This window comes from Bidens hawaiensis, unplaced genomic scaffold (genome assembly GCF_021521415.1).
Source record: "Bidens hawaiensis isolate Kalapana, Puna unplaced genomic scaffold, B.hawaiensis_p1.1 tig00000237_1, whole genome shotgun sequence".
Lineage (NCBI taxonomy): Eukaryota > Viridiplantae > Streptophyta > Magnoliopsida > Asterales > Asteraceae > Bidens > Bidens hawaiensis.
In genome coordinates this window covers 486,485-492,372 of record NW_027491021.1, presented here as the reverse complement: position 1 = coordinate 492,372, position 5,888 = coordinate 486,485, and positions in this window count along the sequence as shown.

The following is a 5,888-nucleotide window of genomic DNA, read 5'->3' as shown; positions in this document are numbered from 1 at the left end:
TATTTTAATGTTTCTTGACTATTATTTAAATTTCGATGTTAAAGACCTTTTTTATTTAAGTTTCGGTATTTAAATTTCATTTTATTTTAGCAGTCTGCATACGTTAAAAAACAAACAGTCTTTTTCTTATAGACCGTAGAGGTTTTGCCCACCTCTTCCGGTACAGATGTCTGCAGATGTAGTCCGCAGACTACATAAATTTTATCTCTGAAAAAACAAACATCACCTTAGACATGGAGAAAACATAACCCCTCTTCGCTAATTTATCCAGAAGTGTAACTTCTCTAAATTCTTCACTTGTCATATAAAATTAAATAAGCATATTCCTAGTATCATCATTCACAGTAATCCTATCCTCAGCAAGCCAATAGAAAACTCCATCTATATCTACCTCATGCTTATTACTATAGTGGTTAAATAGAATTGATTTACTAGGGAGATTGCTATTGAGCTTCTCCAAGCCCCTGTGCTTAGTGAAAATATTTCAACCTGATGAGGGATGCAACTTACACTTTCAGTGTCTTCGTAATAATTAATATATGTAATCTTCACAATCTTTGGGTCATTGGTCTCATGACAAACCCCAAAACCTAGAGCAGTTCCATATATCCCTTTTTCCATATTAGGCATAACAGCAGCAACTGCTTTTCTAATCGAGGGATTCCAAATAACAACCTCGTCCCTTAAAAGGATTTTGCGACCACTACGGCTGTACAACCCAACAAGCCATTAGAACTACCAATTATCCTAGGTTTATTGGATTTTAATAATCCATATTGAACGATATTGGCTGATAATATTCTCTATTCATTTTATAACCACTAATGGTCCCAAATTTAAAAAAGTTGCCCTTAGTGGCCCCTCGTTAAAAAGGACTTAACAGCATTATATCTTTTTATGAATTTCAGACTAATGTTTTAAGGCTTTTGATTGAAAGGAGGATACGAGTCGATTGATGTAAAACTTATCTCGAAACGGCGATACAAACTTTAAGTTTATTTTGCCCATTATTATTTATTTATATAGAATTTTTTTTATTTTTTTTTCGGATTTGGAGATCTTAATTAAATGTGGACCTAAAGTCATTGCCTGATTTGTGTGACCCACGCGTAAAACTTATCTCGAAACGGCGATACAAACTTTAAGTTTATTTTGCCCATTATTATTTATTTATATAGAATTTTTTTTATTTTTTTTTTTCGGATTTGGAGATCTTAATTAAATGTGGACCTAAAGTCATTGCCTGATTTGTGTGACCCACGCGACCTTGGCTTCAATAATATTTTCTTGCTAGCTTTAATCTATTCATTTCCAGCACACCCCTCAACAAGAGCATCCCGCAATTCCTTTGATGTTTTATGTCGTTTGAATCGAAGGAAATGTCTTTAGGTAGTCCACAATCAATGAAGAAAAAGCTTTCCTCTCGTGATCATGCTCAACTTTTTTTTCAACAGTTAATTTTGATAGAGGCTTCGATTGAGTAGTACACAAGTATATCCCTCAATTACCGGATGAGAATATCCTTCTTGGGTCGGAATCCAACAATTAGTGTCTAAATGTAGACCTATCACGGATAATGTCAACATAAATGTACTAAGAGCATCCACAATAGTGGATGAGTAAAAAAACCTAAACACGCCACATCAGCTGTCATTAGATTTCTACTCATCCAATTTCAAACACCAAAAACTCTCATTTCTCCTCCAACACTACATCCACTTTTAAACACGCCTATATTCCATAAAATCACCTGCTTATATATTTTTTCCTATAAACTAAAATACTTTAATAAACTAAAATACTTTTATAAGTATCTTATTTTATATTTTTTATATTTTATATTATTTAAAATAGTTCTAGTAACACTACGTGAAAATTGACCTTTGGTCACACGAAAAAAGTGTAGCCGTAGGCCTTTAGCCACACACATTTGGTTCAGGTCATATTTGACCAAAGGTCGCGACACTGTGGGTATGATATGGCCACACATAGTTTTTAGTGGCCTTATGTGGTTATAAGTGTGGCTAAAGGGTACAGGCATTAGTTGCTGGCCATCAAGAAGCCTCTCTAATAAGTGTGGCTAAATGGTAGAAAATGGCCACATGACTATTTACTATGAGTGACCATTGCACATATAGAGCCACATGAATTCATGTTTCAGCCCATGAATTTCATAATAATTTGGCCAATAGGGTTGTGTTAAGCACGCATTGTGACCTATACCCTGTGGATATATCAAAGCAATGGCCACTTAAATTTAATACTAGTGTGGCTAATTATATCATATAGACACTGAATATTACATTAAAAGTGGCTAAAAATGTTTACTTGCCACTCAAATACTCCTTTGTAGATTATAGTGTAGCTATTGTCTTACCGTTTGTCACACATAATGCTTTTCTTAATTTAAAATGTGGCAATTGTCAAATTTTTCGTCATTTGTGTGGCTAATCATATCATATAGACACTGGAGGTTATTGTCAATGTGGCTAAAAATGTGAACTTGCTAGTCAAACACTCTTTTGTAGTTTGTGGTGTGGCAATTGTCTTACCGTTTGTCACACATAATGCTTTTACTAATTTAAAGTGTGGCTATTGTCAAACTTTTCGTCACACATAGTGATGTATTGTGTGGCCAATCATATCATATAGACACTGGAGGTTATTGTCAATGTGGCTAAAAATGTGAATTGCCACTCAAACACTCTTTTGTAGTTTGTGGTGTGGCCATTGTCTTAGCGTTTGTCACACATAATGCTTTTGTAATATAAGTGTGGCTACTATCATACTTTTGGTCACACATAGTGATTTTTCCAATGACATTTGATCTCGTTCCGTCACACAAACAAAAACCAAGTGATGAAAGTGTGGCCAATGGCTAGTGTGGTTATTTTATGCCATTTGGTCACACTTGGTGATTTTTTTATATGACGTTTTATATGATTCCGTCACACACACAAAAAACGAAGCAAGCATGGTGTGGGTAATGATGATATATAAAATCACGAGTTTTTGGTGTGGCTATGTCACACTTTTAGCCACACATAATTTGTTATCTCCATTAACTTTGCTACCCTTTCGTCACACAACAATGTTTTTGTTGTGGCTAATGGTCATTTATAGACTCTAATTTTTGTAATTTGAGTTGTGGCTATTGTCTTACTTTTGGCCACACCTATTTAATGTGTTCTATGTGGCCAAAAAGTGTGTAGTTAGGCAATATATAATTATTTTTATTTTTTGTGCAGTAATATAAAACAGCTGTAAGCAAGCATGACAAAACAACATTAGAAACAAATTATATTAACAATAATATTCACTTAAGTAAATGCATACACCTTTTTGTAAGATATATGCAAAATATCTTACAAAATACAAAATAACGACTACCTATATAATATCTAAGGCGTCGGTTCTTGGCACTGCCCCTTGTCTTCTGTTTGGTTACCCTGTCTATCGTTGTGTACTTTGCTTTTGGCTTCTTGCCAGCTTTTTCTGGTTCTTTTGAGGATGGGAGTGATGGTAGCTGGATGTAACATCCTACTTTCGGTTATTATAATAAAAATAAATTTCGTTATTTCATAGTAGGTCGTTATCGGTTTAGATAAATAGAATACGAGTTGGGCTAGTGTTGGGTAAATGAATATGGGTTATGGACTTGGGTTAGGAAAGAATGAAGGAAAGATCATGGGCTTAAGCCCATGATCCATAAATATATAAACCCTTAATATCCATTTAATCCTCATTCACACATATTCCATACACCACCCAAAACACACACTTAAGATTTCTCTCTAGTTCTTCCTTATCTCTAGCCGAAATCAAGAAGGAAACCGAGCACCGACCCGAGGTAATGATAGTTTAATATTGTACGAGCCTAAAACGTTAGTTATAGTCGCGTAACGACGAGCCAACACCGTTAAACTGTTTAAATCACAAGATCCGGGTGGAATCGGGTATAAACCGGACCTAAGATGAGTTTAGGGATCACCCTAGCTCAAATCTGGATCAAACGGGACGAAAAACGATGAAAGCGGTGGAAGAATGAGTGAGATCTCGTTTTTCCGGCGAAAACGCAGTTTTCCGGCGATGACGGCGCCGGAAAAGATAAAGGTGTCAGGGAGTGTTCCCTGACCTAACCCTAGTTCGCTAAGAAAACTTAGAGAACTAGAGGGTGATTCTTTAGCTAGTTCACTAAGGAAACTTAGAGAACTAGAGGGTGATTCTTTAGCTAGTTCGCTAAGGAAACTTAGAGAATCAGAGGGTGATTCTTTAGCTAGTTTGCTAAGGAAACTTAAAGAACTACAGGGTGATTCTTTAGCTGATTCGCTAAGGGAACTTAGAGAACTAGAGGGTGATTCTTTAGCTAGTTCTCTAAGGAAACTTAGAGAATCAGAGGGTGATTCTTTAGTTAGTTCGCTAAGGAAACTTAGAGAATCAGAGGGTGACTCTTTAGCTAGTTCGCTAAGGAAACTTAGAGAACTAGAGGGTGATTCTTTAGTTGATTCGCTAAGGGAACTTAGAGAACCAGAGATTCTTTAGCTGAATCGCATAAGGTAGCCTAACGAACTAGGCTTGATTCTTTATTCGATTCGTTAAGGAAAAGGGTAACGAATTACCCTTGATTCTTTAAGACCATTCGTTAACAAAGATAACGAATTAGAAGGTCTAATTCGCTAAGACCAAAGTAACGAATTGAAGTTTAACAGAAGGACAGAATGGTCCCTGAACTTAGAAAGGAATGAATTAATTACAAATAAGCTAGTGATATGGCTAGTAATATATAATTAATACGAGTAATTGTTATACAGTTAGCCGCGCCCAACTGAAGAAAGGAATAACAATTAACGGTGAACGTAACCGACTTCAGGTGAGTTTCTAGCCCCATTTATGTGTTATGTTTTCGGGGCTGTGTGCATACTCAATATGTTTGTTAATACGCTTATCCTAAGAGATAAGTGTATGCCTTATGTGAATAATGTGAAATGTCTGAATGATTGTTTGATGGTACGTGAACAATCTTCGGATATTACACGTACTGTCAGGTTGTAACGCTATGAATAAGGTAAGTATGATATGTATGCTTATGTGTATGAACGTGATAAAGTTAATAAAAGAATGAAAGGATGGTTGTATGGTTGTATGGTTACGAAATGGGTACCGAGCCCTAATATACTCGAGGTATGATGTATGGTTGTATGGTAATGAAGAGAGAATCGAACCCTACTAATATTCGAGAACTAGGGAACCGAACCCTACTAATATTCGAGGAAAGAGGGTACCGAGCCCTAATAATACTCGAGGAAGGAGGGTACCGAGCCCTAATAATACTCGAGGAAAGAGGGTACCGAGCCCTAATAATACTCTAATAATACTCGAGGAAGGAGGGTACCGAGCCCTAATAATACTCGAGGAATGTTGGGCGTAATGCTCTTTATAACGTAAGATATGAAAGCAGGTTAGTACAAAAGAAAGTATGAAAGTATGAATGAAAGAATATAAGTTTGTGTGTATTATATAATGTATGATTAACTAGAACTCACTCAGCGTAGCTGACTTTTAGTATGCGCGCAGGTGAGTAGGATGAGGCAGCTCGCTTGAGGGGACACGTGGCGTTGAATAAGAGACTGGCATCGGAAGGCTCAGGGCGTGTTATGTTTTAATTACTTAGTATTCAAAAGACAAGTTGGTTGTTTAAGACAAGTTTTGAATTGTTATGAAATGTTTTATTAAAGTTTTTATATTCCGCGAATGTTTTTTTTTATTAACTCTGATATTAGAACTGCGTTTATGAGTAAATCCAACACGAAAGTAGGGCTACCGGTAACGGGGCCTTACAAGTTGGTATCAGAGCAAAGTTCGAGAGATTTAAGCATCCTACATGCTTA